Source organism: Nomascus leucogenys, chromosome 23 (assembly GCF_006542625.1).
Source record: "Nomascus leucogenys isolate Asia chromosome 23, Asia_NLE_v1, whole genome shotgun sequence".
Lineage (NCBI taxonomy): Eukaryota > Metazoa > Chordata > Mammalia > Primates > Hylobatidae > Nomascus > Nomascus leucogenys.
The window spans coordinates 34,393,858-34,412,421 of record NC_044403.1 but is presented as its reverse complement, the minus strand read 5'-3'; the positions used below and the strand labels follow the sequence as shown (position 1 = coordinate 34,412,421).

The window sequence follows — 18,564 nt, the reverse complement described above, 5'->3', positions numbered from 1 at the left end:
TCCATCTTCTCGAGGGAACCTCAAACTGCAGGCCACAGAGCCAGGAGCTGCATCTTGGCCACACTGACCCTCAGGCCTTCCCATCAGGAGCCTGCACCTGGAGAAAGTGACACCAAGACACAGGGAGCCCCGTGACCCCTGCCATGGTGCCTCTTTTTGCTACAAAGTGGGTTTCCAGCTCAGAAGCAGGGCTGCCGGCAGTGCTAGGACTGCACAGGTGGGGTTGGCAGGGGGGATTCTACACATCTGCTAGGAAGTCTATTTCAGCCAGAACAGACTGTGTGCCCTTCAGAGCAGCAAGTGTCAAGTGAAACTGCTCTGCCTCCAGACGGTAGGCTCAGAGCTAGGCACTTAGTTTTGGGGACGTGCAAGGCTGCAGCCCACAGCCGTGGCCACCCAGCTCACGTGCCTTCGGAGGAGTCCATGCCGCTGACTCAGCGCTTTCTGTGCCGCGGGGACCCCTGGTCGCCATCACATGGACACGCTATTTTTGCACTCGGAGGCTATTCCAGGAAGTCCATCCAGACAGAGCACGCCTTCCCCAGCCTCCTCCTCTCGGCCTGCAGGCCTGCTCTCCCCACGTCTGGTGGTCTGTAAAGAGGGCTTGTTCTGCGTGGGTGGGAGCTGCTCTAGATCAGTCTTGGAAAATGAGCTCATGCCGTTGGCGTAGCCACCATTCCTGCCCCCATGCCACTCTGCCCCGGGGCCTGCTGGCTGACGTCCATGGTGCAGTCATGATGTCCACGTGCCTGTCTGTGCCCTCGCTGCGGCCGACTCTCTCTAGGGGCGTCCCCACAGGATGCAGAGCCTCTCCTTGAGCTTGGTGTTCCCTGCTCCTCACAGACCCCCCCCCCAGCCTTTCCCAGCTGTCCGCATCTCCAGGGCTTGTTCACTTCAGGCCCTGGAGAGCCAGCCCAGCCCTCACTGGTGTCCGGAGTCAGTGATACATAGCGCTTGAGTGACTCTTCCCACCCACAGGAAGTGGGTGATCAGGTGCCCCCCGGGGGCTGTCCCTTGCTGCTGCCCCCCAGGACCTCCCTGCATGGGACTACAGTGTGTGGGGAGGTCAGGCTGGAGTTGGTGTAGGAGCCTTTCCCCAGCCTTTCCCCTGCATCGGTGCCCTCCCCAGGAGGCATCTGAGCTGCAAAAGGGGCGAATGCGATGTAGACACTTGGGCCCCGGGACTCGCCTGTGTCGTCTGGCCTGGGCCCGGCAAACACCGCAAACACCTTTTCCACCACGCAATAGATGGCTGCTGGGCTGCCCATGGGTGTGACTGTGGAGCTGGGAAACCCAGCCTGGGAAGGTAGCATTCCAGGAGCTGCTTTCCAAAAGAAGAATAGCCTCCACCAGGAAGGTGTGGCTGAGCCCCAGAGCCCCAGAAACCTGTGGGAGGCTCCGCAGGGGGGCCTGCCAGAGGATACACACCCACCCTATCTCCTGCACGCAGGATCCTCCAACCAGACAGTGTGGTCCAAGCAGCCTGGCAACTTCCACCTTAGCCAGCAGCCCTGGGCCACACTGGGGACGGTCCCAAACATGGCCTGTGCTGCTGTCACGGTGCTAAGGGGCCTGGCAAGCACAGGGTCTTTCTTGCTGGACGGAGGCACAGGTGCCAGAATCTATCTTTTGCCCTGCAGTGTCCTGGCACAGCCTAGATCTATGGACCCCTTCACTGGATGCTTTATCCCCCACCCCCCAGAACTCCTGGGACCATTGAGATGCCCAGGAGATGGGGAGGTCCCTGTGCCTGTGTCCCCTTGCCACTGTAGCAGCTGCCACATCTACCAGCTCTGCAGTGTGGCCACCGGGCACGGCCTCGCCAGGCTGACATCAAGGAAAGCCAGCCATGCTGCGGGTTTCCTTCCCTCTGGCTCTCCACTTCTGCCTCCCCTTTCCACTGTTTTTGGTTTGGGTTTTTGTTTTGTTCTGTTTTGTTTTTTTTGAGACGGGGTCAGGTGTCTTGCCCAGGCTGGAGTTCAGGGGCTATTCCCAGGTGTAACTCTAGCTCACTGCAGCCTCCAACTCCTGGGTGTAAGTGATTCTCCCACCTCAGCCTGAGTAGCTGGGACTACAGGTGTGTGCTCCCACGTCCGGCAGGCCTCTTTCAGTGTAACTGTATGGGTTTTTCTCCATCTTTTTTTTTGTCTTTACAATTTTTCTTCTCAAGGACTTGGGCTGTTTGACTTGAGTCTTCCAGTCTGGATTTTGCTGATAAGATGGAACACCTCGAGAATGCATCTTTGTTTAGCATTTAGACGTACGTCCCCTCCTCGTTTGCTCAGTGGAATTACGATTGCACTTGGAAATGCATCGTCTTGGGTGCGTTCTTTAAGCTGAACTTTTGTAGATCTGGCAGGACATTTAACACCAGGCCATGAAGCCTGCTTCAGAAGTGACTGAAACGACATCTGCCTTATAGTGTATATTTAAAAAATGATTTTGTCGTGTGAATAATTATGCTGCCATTTACAGATAAGTGAGATCAGAAACATTAGTTTCATATATTGTAGTTTTTAGTTTCTGAATACCCATTGGATTCTTTTTCTTTTCTTTTTTTTTTTTTTTTTTTTTGAGATGGAGTTTCGCTCTGTTGCCAGGCTGGAGTGTACAGGGGCTTGGCTCACTGTAGCCTCCGCCTCCCAGGTTTAGGCAATTCTCTTGCCTCAGCCTCCCGAGTAGCTGGGACTACAGGCGCCCGCCACCACACCCAGCTAGTTTTTGTGTTTTTAGTAGAGACAGGGTTTCACCATGTTGGCCAGGATGGTCTCGATCTCTTGACCTTGTGATCCGCCCGTCTCGGCCTCCCAAAGTGCTGGGATTACAGGCATGAGCCACCACTCCTGGCCGCTGGATTCACTTTTAATAAATTTTAGTTTCTTTTTGAAAATTATCCATATTAGTGTCCATTTCATTCATATTTTCCTTAATATACTTACAATACCTATTTAAAGCTCTTTTCTGCTAAATTTAACATCTGGGCCACCCGTTCATCTGCTTCCATTAGCCAGCTTTTATCTCTCCTTTTTTTTTTCTTTTCTTTGTTTTTTTGAGACAGCATCTGGCTATGTTGCCCAGGTTGGTCTCGAAATCCTAGGCCCAAGCGATCCTCCTGCCTTGGCCTCCCAAGTAGCTGGGCTTACAGGCATGAGCCACCAGGCCTGGCTCCTCTTCCACTTTTACGGACCCTTGTGATTGCATTGGAAGGAATGCTGCTGTCTGCCGGTGAAGATGAACTGCTGCTGAGCCTCCTGAGCGAGGATATTGAGAAGAGAGAATTTGCCAAGATGCTAGTCACACACCAAGTACAGAGGCTATGTTGATCTGCTGCGGCAAAAAGACCACTCGTGGTGTGGCAGCTCTCACTGGCCCTGCTGCCTCTTCAAGTTTACTGCAGTCCGTCACCCATGGTCATTAGTAATTTGTTTTTGCAAAGGCCAGGCAGCTGAATCTAATGGAGATGGAAACCACCACACCTGCTTCCCTGGTCTCTGATGTTGGTGTTAACCTCTGCAATTCCTCAAGCAAAGCACTCCTTCTGTCAAGCTCACTGTCTTGCTGAAGGGAGGAAGTTCCACAGTGTGTATCCCAATAAACAGGGCAGATCTACAGACCCACTGAACCCATTAGAGATGGACTCGGGCCACAGTGCCTTCCGTGACTTCTATAAACAGAGGGGTGTGGTGATCCTGTCAAAGTCCTGGCATCAATGTCAGTGTCCCACTACACACCATGTTCCCGTCCTCGAAAAGCCTCTCTGTACCCCTCTATGTCGGTGACACTTAACCCTGGTAAATGGCCACAGACCCCTTCGGGGACAGAGTAGGAGCGTAACTGGCGGGAGTGGTTGGCATGCTTTGTATTGGGAGAGCCCCATGCCCTAGGGCGTCCAGCCTCCTCTTCAGTTTGGCAGCTGTGAGTCTGAATTTCACTCAAATCTGGAAACTGGGTGAGAGACTGTGGCAGCTGCTGTCTGGCTGGCAGAGCCTGATGTGTCTATGATCATACTCACTGGGTCTGCAACACTCTACTGACCTCGTCCAGAATCCCACATCCCAGTTGGTATTAGGGCAATCAGTTCTCTGGCTGTTTCCCCAATATCAACCCGAGCTTGCAAAAGACAGTCACCACAGAGCTCCTGAAAGATGCCAGGACTTCACTCATTCGTGCATTTCCTTTTTTTTTTTCTTTTTGAGATGGAGTCTCGCTCTGTCACCCAGGATGGAGTGCAGTGGGGCGATCTTGGCTCATTGCAACCGCTGCCTCCCGGGTTCAAGCGATTCTCCTGCCTCAGCCTCCCAAGTAGCTGGGATAACAGGTGCGTGCCACCATGCCCAGCTAATTTTTGTATTTTTAGTAGAGACGGGGTTTTATCATGTTGCCCAGGCTGGTCTCAAATTCCTGACCTCAGGTGATCTGCCCTCCTTGGCCTCCCAAAGTGCTGGGATTACAGGCTTCAGCCACTGCACCCAGCCTCATTCATGCATTTCTTACTGTTGTTGTTTGAGACAGGGTCTTGCTCTGTCACCCAGGATGGAGTGCAGTGCAGTGATCATGGCTCAGTGCAGCCTCAACCTCTTGGGTTCAAGCAGTCCCCCAACCTCAGCCTCCCGAGTAGCTAGGACTATAGGCACACAGCACCAGGCCCCGGCTCTTTTTTTTATTTTGTAGAGATGAGGCTTCACTATGTTGCCCAGGCTAGTCTTGAACTCCTGACCTCAAGCGATCCTTCCACCTCGGCCTCCCAAAGTGCTGGGATTAAAGGCGTGAGCCACCGTGCCTGGAACCCTGGTGGAATCTTTAGGGTTTTCTATTAATACATATAAAATCGTATCATTGGCAAACAGAGATAATTTTACTTCCTCCTTTCCAATTTGGATGTCTTGGGTTTCTTTTTCTTGCCTAACTGCTGTGTCTAGAACTCCCAGCACTGTGCTGAAACAGTGGCAAGAGCAGGCATTTTTGCCTTCTTCCTAACCTTAGAGAAAAACTCTTTAGCCTTTTTCCGTCGAGGATGGCGTTTGCTGTTGGTTTTTCCTAAATGCTCTGTATCAGGCGGAATAAATTTCTCTTTCTAGTTTGTCGAGTGTTCTTCGTTTATGTTGGTTTTGGTTTCTCTTGCTCTGTTTTTTTTTGAGGGGGGGACAGGGGCACAGTCTGTCACCCAGGCTGGAGTACAGTGGTGCAATCCCAGCTCACTGCAGCCTCGACTTCTGGAGCTCAAGCCACCCTCCCATCTCAGCCTCCCAAGTAGCCGGGACTACAGGTGTGTGTCATCAGGCCTAGCTAAATTTTTAATTTTTTGTAGAGATGGGTTCTTACTATGTTGTCCAGACTGCTCTTGAACTCCTAGGCTCAGGTGATCCTCCCACCTTGGTTTCCCAAAGTGTTGAGATGACAGGTGTGAGCCACCATGCCCAGGCTTTGTTTGGAGATGTTTGATTACTGATTTAATCTCCTTGCTAGTTATATGTCTATTCAGATTTTCTATTTCTTCATGATTTAGTCTTGATAAGTTTTGTGTTTCTAGGAATTTGTCCACTTCATCAAGGTCACTCAATTTGTTGGCATATAATTGCTCAGAGTACTCTCTCACGATGTTATTTATTTATGAGATGGAGTGTCGCTCTGTTGCCCAGGCTGGAGTGCAGTGGCATGATCTTGGCTCACTGCAATCTCCACCTCCTGGTACCTGGGATTATAGGTGCCCGCCACCACGCCTGGCTAATTTTTGTATTTTTTGTGGAGTCAGGGCTTCACCATGTTGGCCAGGCTGGTCTCAAACTCCTGACCTTAGGTGATCTGCCTGCCTGAGCCTCTCAAAATGCTGGGATTACAGGTGTAAGCTACCATGCCTGGCCTGCTTCATATATTTTGATGATCAGACATTAGGTACATACATATTTATAATTATTATATATTCTTGCTATATTGAACTTTTTTGATATATAATGTCCTTCTTTGTCTCTTGTGAACTTTTTAAAAAATTTTATTTTTTTATTTTTTTTTGAGGTGGAGTTTCACTCTTGTTGCCCAGGCTGGAGTGCAATGGCATGTTCTCGGCTCACTGCAACCTCCGCCTCCTGGGTTCAAGCAATTCTCCTGCCTCAGCCTCTCAAGTAGCTGGGATTACAGGCACCCACCACCACACTCAACTAATTTTGTATTTTTAGTAGAGATGAGGTTTCTCCATGTTGGTCAGGCTGGTCTCGAACCCCTGACCTCAGGCGATCTGCCCGCCTCAGCCTCCCAAATTGCTGAGATTACAGGCGTGAGTCACCGTGCCTGACCTCCCTTGTGAACTTTTTTGATTTAAAAATCTATTTTGTCTGATACTAGTACAGTCATTCCTGCTCCCTTTTGGTTTCTATTTGCACGGAATATCTTTTTCTGTTTTCATTTTCAATGTTTGTGTTTTTTAATCTAAAGTGAATCTTTTGTAGACAGCATATACTTGGATCAGGGGTTTTTATCCATCCTGCCAATCTCTGTCTTTTGATTGGAGAGTTTAATCCATTTACATTTAAAGTAATTAGTGATAAAGAGAGGCTGGGCACAGTGGTTCATGCCTGTAATCTCAGTGCTTTGGGAGGCTGAGATGAGAGGGTTGCTTGAGGCCTGGATTTGGAGACCAGCCTGGGCCACATTCTACAGAAAATTAGCCAGGCATGGTGGCATGTGCCTGTAGTGCTAGCTACTTGGAAGGCTGAGATGGGAGGATCACTTGAACCCAGGAGTTTGAGGTTACAGTGAGCTATGATTGCACCACTGCACTCCAGCCACAGTGACAGGGCAAGACCCCACCTCTAAAAAACAAACAAAAAAAATAATTACTGACAAGAAAGGACCTACTTCTGTCATTTTGCTATTTGTTTTATATATGCCATATAACATTTTTTGTCCCTCATTTCCTGAATTACTGTCTTCTTGTGTTTAGTTTATTTTTTTGTAGTGAAATGTTTGAATTTCTTCCTCAATTCCTTTGGTATATATTCTATAGGTTTTCTTTGTGGTTACTATGGGGTTTACATTTAACATCCTAAAGTTCTAACTCTCCAATTTGAATTTATACCAGCTTAACTTCAACAACATAAAAAACTCTGTTCCTTTACAGCTTTGTCTCCACTCCTTTCAGTTGCTGATGTCACAAAATTACATCTTTATACATTGTGTACCCTAAAACATAATTCTTATAAATGCACTGGTATCTTAAATTATCTAGGAAAAAAAGTGGAGTTACAAACCAAAATTATAGTAATAGTAGCTTTTAAACTAATAATTTAAAAATATGGGCTGGGCGTGGTGGCTCAGGCCTGTAATCCCAGCACTTTGGGAGGCCAAGATAGATGGATTACCTGAGGTCAGGAGTTCAAGACCAACCTGGCCAACATGGTGAAACCCCGTCTCTACTAAAAATACAAAAATTAGTCAGGTGTGGTGGCAGGTGCCTGTAATCCCAGCTACTTGGGAGGCTGAGGCAGGAGAATCACTTGAACCTGGGAGGCAGAGGTTGCAGTGAGCCGAGGTCATGCTATTGCACTCCAGCCTGGGCAACAGAGCGAGACTTCATCTCAAAAAAAAAAAAGTGTGTGTGTGTATACATATATATATATATATATCCTAAATCCTATAGAAAACAGACATAGAAGTTACCCACATGTTTACCTTTATTGAGATCTTTATTTCTTCTTAACGGTTTTGAGTTACCATCTAGCGTCCTTTCATTTCAACCTGCAGGACCTCCTTGAGCATTCCTTGCAGGGCAGGTCTAGTGGTAACAAACTCCTTCAGCTTTTGTTTATCTGGCAATGTCTTATTTTCTTCCTCACATGTGAAGGATAGTTTTGCTGGATATAGGATTCTTTTTTGCCGGTTTTTTTTTTCTTTCAGCACTTTATTTATTTTTATTTTTTTATTTAATTTTTGAGAGACAGCCTTGCTCTGTTGCCCAGGCTGGAGTGCAATGTCACAATCTTGGCCCACCACAACCTCTGCCTCCCAGGTTCAAGTGATTCTCCTGGCTCAGCCTCCCGAGTAGCTGGGATTATAGGCACCTGCCACCAGGCCCAGCTAATTTTTGTATTTTTAGTAGGGACAGGGTTTCACCATGTTGGCCAGGCTGGTCTCAAACTCCTGACCTCAGGTGATCTGCCCACCTCGACCCCCCAAAGTGCTGGGATTACAGGCGTGAGCCACTGCACCCAGCCCTTCTTTTAGCACTTTAAATATATTGGCCCTCTGCCTTCTGGCCTCCAAGTTTCTGATGAAAAATCTGCTTGTCATTTTATTGCGGATCCCTTGTATGTGACAAGTTGCTTCTCTCTTGCTATTTTCAGGATTCTCTCTAACTTTGTGTTTCAAAAGTTTGACTATAATGTGTCTCAGTGTGGGTCTCTTTGAGTTCATTTTACTTGGAGTTACTTGAGCTGCTTGGATGTTTATATGCATGTCTTTCATCAAATTTGGGAAGTTTTCAGCCAGTATTTCTTCAAACATAGTCATAAGCTGCATAATGACATTTTGGCCATCAATGAACCGTATATATGTTGGTGGTCCTCAAATATTATAATACTGTATTTTTACTGTACTTTTTATGTTTATATGTACTTAGATACACAAATACTTACCATTGTGTTATAATTGCCTAAGTATTAAATACAGTAACATACTGTACATATTTGTAGCCTTGGAGCAATAAGTTATATACCATATAGTTTAGGTATACAGTAGCTATGCCATGTAGGCTTGTGTAAGTACTCTCTACGATGTTCACAGAATGTTGAATCACACGAGGATGTATTTCTCAGAACATATTTTTGTTGTTAAGTGATGCATGACTGTATTCTCTCTGCCCCTTTCTCTTTCTTCTCTTTCTGAGGTACCTAAAATGTATATGTTGACCCGTTTGATGGTGTCCCACAGGTCTCTTAGTCTCTTCATTTTTTTTTTTTTTTTGAGACAGGGTCTCACTCTGTCACCCGGGCTGGAGTGCAGTGGCACAGTCACAGCTCACTGCAACCTTGACCTCCTGGGCTTAAGCAATCCTCCCTCCTCAGCCTCCTGAGTAGCTGGGACTGCAGGTGTGTGCCACCATGCCTGGCTAATTTTTGTTTTTGTTTTTATTTATTGTAGAGACAGGGTTTTGCTATGTTGCCCAGGCTGGTCTTCAACTCCTGGGGTTAAGTGACCCACCTGCCTCAGCCTCCCAAGGTGCTGGGATTACAGGTGTGAGCCACCGCACCTGGCCTTTTTGTTAATATTTCCATTTCATTCATACATTATTTTCTTGACTTCTTCCATGTCTTCCTTTAGTGCTTGAGTTCTTTAAGATAATTGTTTTAAAGTCTTTGTCTAGTAGCCATGCCATCAAGGTTATTTTTAGGGAAAGTTTCTTTTTTTTTTTTTTTTTTTTTTTGAGACAGAGTCTTGCTCTGTCTCCCAGGCTGGAGTGCAGTGGCATGATCTCGGCTCACTGCAACCTCTGCCTCTCAGTTTCAAGTGATTCTCCTGCCTCAACCTCCCAAGTAACTGAGATTACAGGCACCCTCCACCATACCTGGCTAATTTTTGTATTTTTAGTAGAGACGGGGGTTTCACTGTGTTGGCCAGGCTGGTCTCGAACTCCTGACCTCAGGTGATCCGCCTGCCTCAGCCTCCCAAAGTGTTGTGATTATAGGTGTGAGCCACCGTGCCCAGCTTTTCAGAGATAGTTTCTGTTGATTTATTTTTGTTTTCCTTTGAATTGGCCGTACTTTCCTGTTTCTTTGTATGCCTTGTGAACTTCTGTTGAAAACTGGACATTTGAATCTAATAATGTGGTAACTCTGGAAATCAGACTCGCCTCCTTCCCCAGGGTTTGCTGGGTTTTGTTTTTCTTTTCTTTTCTACTGTTGTAGGCTGTCGCTTTCCAAGGCTCAGCTGGGGTATAAACATAAGGTCTTCTTGGGACTCTTCTGAGTCTTTCTTTGGCATTTATGGTCACTTTCTAATTTCCCCAGTATATATAGTTGTTTTGAATGTCCTAGCCTTTCATGTTTGGCTCCTAAGAAGAGAAAAAGAGAAAAATTAAGAGGGAAAAAAGGCACCAGCTCTTTACATCCCTGGAAGTCACTTCAGCCAGAGGGGGAGGGGCTTGCAACAATGTGGGGAGGGGCCATGACAGTGGCTGCTGCTGCTTCGTCTGCCCCTCAGGAGCCATTGCTGCTTAACAAGTGACCACAAACTTCATGACTGTCTTATCATCCGGCCGTTTCTGTGGGTCAGGAGTCCTGGCACAGCCTAAGTGGATCCTCTGGCTCAGCACCTCTCACAAGGCTAATGCCAAGGTGTTTCAGCCAGGGCTGCATTCTCATCTCAAGGGTCGACTGGGGAAGGATGCGCCTGCAGGCTCCCATGCTTGTTGATGAAATTCAGTTCCTTGTGGGCAGTTGGACTGAGGGGCCCCCATGTCTTGCTAGATGTCAGTTTTGCTACATGAGCCTCTGCATGAGCATCTTGCAACATGGCACTTAATTCATCAAAGCCTGCAGGGGAGAGAGTCTGCCATCAAGACAAAGGTAGCAATCTTATTTTTTATTATTATTTTTTTGAGATGGAGTCTTGCTCTGTCACCCAGGCTGGAGTGCAGTGGCCCAATCTCAGCTCACTGCAAGCTCCGCCTCCTGGGTTCACGACATTCTCCTGTCTCAGCCTCCTGAGCAGCTGGGACTACAGGTGCCCACCACCACGCCCGGCTACTTTTTTTGTATTTTTAGTAGAGACGGGATTTCACTGTGTTAGCCAGGATGGTCTCGATCTCCTGACCTCATGATCCGCCCCGCCTCGGCCTCCCAAAGTGCTGGGATTACAGGCGTGAGCCACCACGCCCAGCCAGGTAGCAATCTTATGTAACGTAATTACAGGAATGATGGACATCACATCCCATTACCTTCGCTGTGTTTTCTTGGTTAGAAGCAAGTCACAGGTCCCACCCACACTCAAGGGGAAGGAACTACACAAGGCATGAATACCAGGAGCAAGGATAGCCGGGGCCATTATAGAGCTTGCCCCCACAGCACCATAAATTAGTCACTGATTCAAAGCATATACTGCATCCCATAAGATACAATGATATATTCTCAGGATACAATCTCCCAACTGGCACTGCAACCAGGTCTTAAGGCCACTAAACCATTCTATCATGCCAGCTCCTCTTGAGCCAGGATACCTAGTAAGACCAGTGCATTCCATGGGAAAGAAGTTAGCTGGAAAATAAGTTCCTTAGCATCAATGTTGTATATGTTACCATGATGTGGAATAAATATTTCATTTATTTATTTATTGAGACAGAGCCTTGCTCTGTCCCCAGGCTGGAGTACAATGGCATGATCTTGGCTCACTGCAACCTCCGCCTCCCGGGTTCAAGCAATTCTTGTGCCTCAGCCTCCTAAGTAGCTGGGATTACAGGCGCCTGCCACCATGCCAGGCTAATTTTTATATTTTTAGTAGAGATGGGGTTTCATCACGTTGGCCAGGCTGATCTAACTCCTTACCTCAAGTGATCCGCCTGCCTTGGCCTCCCAAAGTGCTAGGATTACAGGTGTGAGCCACTGCACCTGGCCGGAATAAATATTTTATAAACTCATGGTGGCACGGGCAACATCATTGCAGTCAAGAACAAATTCATATCTAGAATCCATTCCTTCAGTGAGGACACGCGGTGCCCCTTCATGATGGAAAGGGTTCAGTGTGGTCAGCCTGCTGGCAGGTGGCTGAGCCCCCGGAAGTGGAGCCATGCTGGGGGCTCAGTGTCCATCTCTGCTGCTGGAAGGTTCAGTGTTCAGTGGTGGCAGCCTTGGGAGGAGGAAGCTCTATGTTGTAGAGCCCATGCAAAGCCCCCATCTCTGCTGCTGCTCGTTGATAAAGCGTGAAGGTGGCTGGAAAGTATGACTGCCATCCACAGTGCATGGCGTCGCCCTCCTGATGATCCCTCTTGGTACATTCTCCCCAAAATGCATGACCCTGGTGGACATTTGCAAAGGTGCACAACCTCTTCACATTCTGTGCCGTCCACCCACATCCTCTTTCCCAGATATGCTTCTTACCGATCTCCCAAGCCTGCTCTCTTTGGTATCCAGCCAAACCATTAACTACCGCCAGGAACAAAGTCCATATTTTCTTCCATGGATCTCTTAGTCCCGACAAAGTGGACAACAAAATTCACAGCTCAAAGTGCTTCTCATTGCCAGGCACACTCCTGACTTAAGGCTGGAGCTCAATACACCACGAGGGACCGTCTGAGAAGCAGGGCTGCTTTTCTTTCCTTGTCAGTCAGGCGATCATGAGAAGCTTTCCATGATGCCATTGGTGTGGATCAAGAGGGAGGAGGTGATGGAGGAGCACCCCGTGTCACAGGCATCTGAGCTGCCAGGACCTTCGCAAACCCAGTTTCTTATGTTTCATCTTCATTCGGTGATGAATTGCTGGTTCACACGCCCAACCTCATGGCTTGGTGGGTCTGGTACTATCGGTTCATGATGACTACCCCAAATGGTGGCGTTATTGGGAGTCTTGTGGTTACGCATCAGTGCTCGCCAGGGCCCCATAGCAAACCAGAGTTTTTTTCTCAAAAGAAGAATAGCTTAGGCTCACGCCTGTAATCCCAGCACTTTGGGAAGCTGAGGCAGGAGGATTGCTTGAGCCCAGGAGTTTCAGACCAGCCTGGGCAACACAGTGAGACAGTGTCTCTATTAAAAAAATTAAAAAAAAAATAGCTGGGTGTGGTGGTGCACACTTTTAGTCTTAGCCACTTGGGAGGCTGAGACAAGAGGACTGCTTGAGCCTTGGGAGGTCAAGGCTGCAGTGAGCTGTGATCGCACCACTGCCCTCCAGCCTGGGCGACAGAATAGGACCCTGTCTAAAAAAAAAAAGTTTTATGCAGACGAGGGCATGACTTTGCTCTAAAACTCTAGGGTTGGCCAGGCACGGTGGCTCATGCCTGTAATCCCAGCACTTTGGGAGGCCAAGGCGGGTGGATCACGAGGTCAGGAGATCGAAACCATCCTGGCTAACATGGTGAAACCCCGTCTCTACTGAAAATACAAAAAATTAGCCGGGCGTGGTGGTGGGCGCCTGTAGTCCTAGCTACTCGGGAGGCTGAGGCGGGAGAATGGCGTGAACCCGGAAGGAGGAGCTTTCACTGAGCCGAGATTTCGCCACTGCACTCCAGCCTGGGCTACAGAGCAAGACTCCATCTCAAAAAAAAAAAAAAAAAAAAAAAACTCTAGGGTTCTGTGCTGTGATTTTCTTACTGGGTTTCTCCAGAAGCTTCAAACAGTATTCATATGTGCAACTGACAATCTGAGTGTCACTGATCTATTGAGTCATAAAGGCTCAAGTGGTGAAGCAGGTGGCATTGAATGCTGGTCTTACTGCAGAGCCTTTTCTTGCCCAGGGGCCAACTGAAAGCCAGCAGACCATGAACTATTTAGTGAATGGGTTGCAGGGCTCCAGTGTTGCCTTTGAAAAAGCACATAGGCCTGCAGATATGCCTGGTTTATAGTGGCAGGTACACAATGTGTTTCTTTCTTTTTTTTTTTTTTTTGAGAGGAGTCTCACTCTGTCACCCAGCCTGGAGTGCAGTGGGCGATCTCAGCTCACTGCAAGCTCCGCCTCCGGGTTCAGCCATTCTTCTGCCTCAGCCTCCCAAGTAGCTGGGACTACAGGCACCCGCCACCACACCCGCTGATTTTTTGTATTTTTAGTAGAGACGGGGTTTTCACCATGTTAGCCAGGATGGTCTCGATCTCCTGACCTCGTGATCCACCCGCCTCGGCCTCCCAAAGTGCTGGGATTACAGGCGGGAGCCACCGCGCCCGGCCACAATGTGTCTTTCATCTTAAAATTTTTTTTTTAGAGACGGCGTCTCACTGTGTCACCCAGTCTGGAGTGGCAATGATCATCGCTCATTGCAGCCTAGAACTCCTGGGCTCAAGCAATTCTCTCACCTCAGCCTTTTGAGTAGCTGGGATTTTACAGGCCACTGTGCCTGGTGTATTTCCTCTTTTAGGCAATATTCTAACATGCCCCAGGCTATTGGATTCCTAGAAACTTCACTGACATTGTAGGACCCTGAATTTTCATGGTTTGCATGAAAATGTCATTTCTTACTCAGGCATCCAAGGTATTTGCTACTCTGTGTTCATTTAGTCCAATCAGGATAAATTCACTAATACAGTGTATCAGTTCATGCTTGTGGGGGTCAAGACAATAAAGATGGCTGGATTAGATTACCTCAGAGAGTGGTAGCACTGACCCAGCAGTGAGACAAGAATGTGAGGGTGTTTTGTCAGCCCTATTATGTAAAAGTAAACTGTCTCTGGTTATCCTTGCAAATTATTATTTTTCACCTACTACAAGACAAAAGAGGCTGGGCGCAGTGGCTCACGCCTAAAATCCCAGCACTTTGGGAGGCCAAGGCAGGTGGATCACCTGAGGTCAAGAGTTCAAGGCCAGCCTGACTAACATGGGGAAACTCCATCTCTACTAAAAATACAAAATTAGCTGGGCATGGTGGCGCATGCCTATAGTCCTAGCTACTTGGAAGGCTGAGGCAGGAGAATCACTTGAACCTGGGAGGCAGAGGTTGTGGTGAGCCGAGAACGCGCCATTGCCCTCCAGCCTGGGCAACAAGAGTGAAACTCCATCTCAAAAAAAAAAAAAAAAAAAAAAAAAAACGAAACATTTTACCTGGGTGAAGGGATGATTTAACTCATGAAACTTGAGAACACAAGAACAACAAAAATACTTTCCTTGAACATTTTCAGCTAGAATGACAAGGCATTCTCCTACATAAAACATTATAATTTTCCCACTACTCCAAAGGAATCCAATAAATAATTTTACAATGAAGGGTCCTGGATCAAAACTGGCAGTGACACCTGGCCCCCGACAAACATGAGTCACAGGTCCCTGTGCAGGTCCCAGCGTCCAGTCCTCCAAGAACCAGCACTGCCGGAGCCTCGCTGTGGTTTCTTCCTTCCCCGATGGGACCAGCTGGAGTTTCCAAGCTGCTTCACAGAGGCCAAAGATGACAACACGATTGGTGGTCAAAGCCAAGGTTTCCCTGCGCTGCCTTCGTCTTCTTCCCATGGGCTGGCCTGAGTGCTGCAGCTGGGCCCCAGGAGACGAGCTCCTCACCCAAGCTGGAGAGCATCTGCTGCACCCGCCATGCCGGGAAGAGCTCGGGGGGCTTTCTCCATAGCAATTTTTTGCGTTGGGGTCCCAGTCGGTGGGATGAGGCCCTGGGATGAGGTCCTGCATTTGGCCGGACATGACTCAATACTGATCTTCGACTGCCATGAAGAGGTTCTGGAACACCACGATGCTCCAGGAGAAGCTCCTGGCTGGGCTGCAGGCAGCAAGAGACATGGCCAGCAGCCATCACAGCAGCACTGCTTCACACTGGGGATGTGGACGTTACAGCCCTGCACCAGCAAATCCCTCCTCTCACAAACAGCCTGATTCATCCATGATGAGGAGCTTCCCTTGAACAGAGTTCTGGCACTGATTCCTCGGGCGACTGCTACTGCCCGGGTTAACCTGCACTTGCCACGGGCTGGGCTGGTCGTGGTCTTGAACCTGGAGGAGAGTCCTATGTCTCACTCCCGCTCTTCCTGCCTGAAGGTGCTGCCGAGGACATGGATGAGGATAGCCTGGGCAGGGGCCCCACATGTCCAGCAGCCCCATCCTTGTGAATGATTATAGGGAGAAAAGCATTTTCCAGGCCAATGGCTCACCCTAGGTGCCAGGGGTCATGTTGATTTGGTCCGGAAAATATATCACATCTGTAGCAGCAGGTGCAGTTGGAATAGCCACCTGCTGAGCTTTTTGAAAATTCACAGACATTCTCCAAGGATGCCTGCCTTCCGCCTCGCCCAGCTAGGGAGTCAGGTGGGGGCTGTGCTGGAGATCACCAGCCCTGCATCTTTCACATCTTTTGGGGGTAGCACTAACCTCGGCATTTTCACCAGACATGCAGATTTGAGTTCATTAACCTGGTAGGAAAGAAAAATTGCAGGGCTTCCATTTAACTTTTTATACCATGACAGCCGTAACCCTGTGGGTTGCAGAGCTGATGTGGGAATGCCGCCGGTTTCTGGGATGTCTTTTTAGCTACACGCTCAGGAGCTTGCAAAGTGACCACAGGCAGGTTCTGCAGAACTCCCAGGCCCAGCTCGAGATGAACTTGGACCACAATTGCATGATCCCTGACCATCAGCCTCCACTTTGACTGGTGGACCACCATGGTGTTTTGGGGCCCCAGAATTTGGCACTCACCAGAGTCAGTGTTCTGTGGGCCCTGAAAGCGCAGGATGTCGCCCTTTTGTGGAGCACCCCACTGAAGGGGCAGTGGCTCCTGTGGGAGGCTGGGAGGGCAAGTCCTGTGCACCTGAGAGCCCAGGGAGCCCGGCTTTCTTGTCAACCACAGGTGAGGACAAGGACAGGAACACAACCAAATCAGCTGCACAACTGTATCTTTTAGGGTCTGTCTCCTGGCACCTTCTGGTGCCAAGTACTGCATCTATCAGAGTACAGTCAGGAAACTGAGAACTTACTACATTTAAGTATTTAAAATTGTAGGGCTTGCATGGTGGCTCACGCCTGTAATCCCAGCTCTTTGGGAGGCTGAGGCAGGTGGATCGCTGCAGTGCAGGAGTTCAAGACCAGCCTGGGCAACATGATGAGATTTCATCCCTACCAAAAAAAAAAAAAAAAGCCGGGCGTTGATAGTGGCAGATGCCTGTAGTCCCAGCTTCTCGGGAGGCTGAGGTGGGAGGATCGGTTGAGCCTGGGAGCTGAGGCTGCAGTGAGCCCTGAGCATGCCACTGCAATCCAGCCTGGGCGACAGAGGGAGACCCTGCGTCCAAAATAAATACAATAAATACTAAAGTGTTTATGAAGAATGGCCAAACAGCTATTATAAGTCCAAAGTAACAAGAAGGACCCTGAGCTCCCACGGAGATGATTCCGGATGCAGCGATGCCCCCGGGTTGGAGCAGAGGAGCAGCGGGGGTTTTCTGCGCTCTGCATCGCGGCGGGGCCCTCCCAGGAGCCGGTCATCGCTGCGCAGGCGGGCCCGGGAGAGGCGGGTCGCAGCCCAGCGCGGTGGCATGGGGCCGACTTTGGACTTAGGAAGACTGCGCGGGGCGGGACCAGCTGCTGAGCGCAGGAGCAGCGCGGCCGGGACCTCCTGGTGCGCGCCGAGGACGGTCAGGGAGGCGCGCGGCCCCGAAGACCCAGCCTGAACTAGGGCGTCAGTGCGGGTTTTGCCAGGAGCAGCAGAGCGCGGGGCGGGGACTCCTGGGGCGCAGATCCGGGTAGGGCTGGAGGTGGAGCCGTCCCCGGAGCCGCGCGCCCGAGAAGGGACCCGGAGCGTCTCCCGCGGGCGCCCTGCTCCTCTGGCGCCCCCCGCCACGCTTTACCCCCGGGGCCCCGCTCCAGCCTCGTGGCGGGGCGGCCTCCCGTCTCCCCTGGGAGTCCCGGAGACGCCCGGCCCCTGCCTGCCGCTCTGGCCCCTGGAAGCTGCGCGCGGACGCGATGCCTCCGACTCAGACCCCGTCGGCTCCACTGTTTCTACCTTTCTGACCCAACTTTTGTTTTTTACGTGTCCAAATCTTGTAATATATTTATCTGTTTTTGAACAATTACATACTAACAGCCATAATGACAACTCGGCCTGGCGGGGTAACTCACACCTGTAATCCCAGAGCTTTAGGAGGCCTATGCGCAAGGATCGCTTCGGCCCAGGAGTTCGAGACCAACCTGGGCAACATAGTAAGACCCCAGCTCTACCAAAACCATTTTTAAAAAAGCATTAGCTGCCTGTAGTGCCAGCTACTCCAGAGGCTGAGGTAGGAGGATCGCTTGAGCCCAGGGAGGTCGAGGCTGCAGTAATCTGAGATCATGCCACTACACTCCAGCCCATAAACATGGAGCCTTATAGCTATATGTAAGGTTTTAAAAATTAAATTTCAAAAGAAAATAAATTTCAATTTTTTTTGCAGGAAGTGTTACAGGATCTGCAATAAAAAGCATAACATATATTAGGATAGAAATATATCCTAACATATGTGATGTATACATTCTCTCTCTATAGGGCAGATATAAAGAAGAGTGGGATAGATATTGTATTTCAAGGAGAGTAACACAGTATACCATTTCTACTTATTGTAGAGCTTGTGTGTGTCTAAAAAGTGTGATTATGGGTGTCCAATCATTTATGGTATTTGTATCCCATTGGCAAAGTAAGAGTTTACTTTAAAATGTATCAGTATACCAGAAATCTGATCCTTTGTAACCATTTAAACTTGTTAGGAAAAACTTTAGATGTCAGCATAGAAATACACCAGGCGTGGTGGCGGGCGCCTGTAATCCCAGCTACTCCGGAGGCTGAGGTGGGAGAATCGCTTGAACCCAGAAGGCAGTGGCTGCAGTGAGCCAAGATCGCGCCATTGCACTCCAGCCTGGGCAACAAGAGTGGAACTCCATCTAAAGGAAGGGAGGGAGGGAGGGAGGGAGGGAAAA

The 18,564-nt window shown here is 49.1% G+C and overlaps 1 pseudogene; it reads right to left on the bottom strand.

Annotated features, from left to right (window-relative positions):
• Positions 1-70: 70 nt before the first annotated feature.
• On the bottom strand, positions 71-17,152 carry LOC105739896 (annotated as a pseudogene).
• Between the last annotated feature and the right edge of the window lie 1,412 nt (positions 17,153-18,564).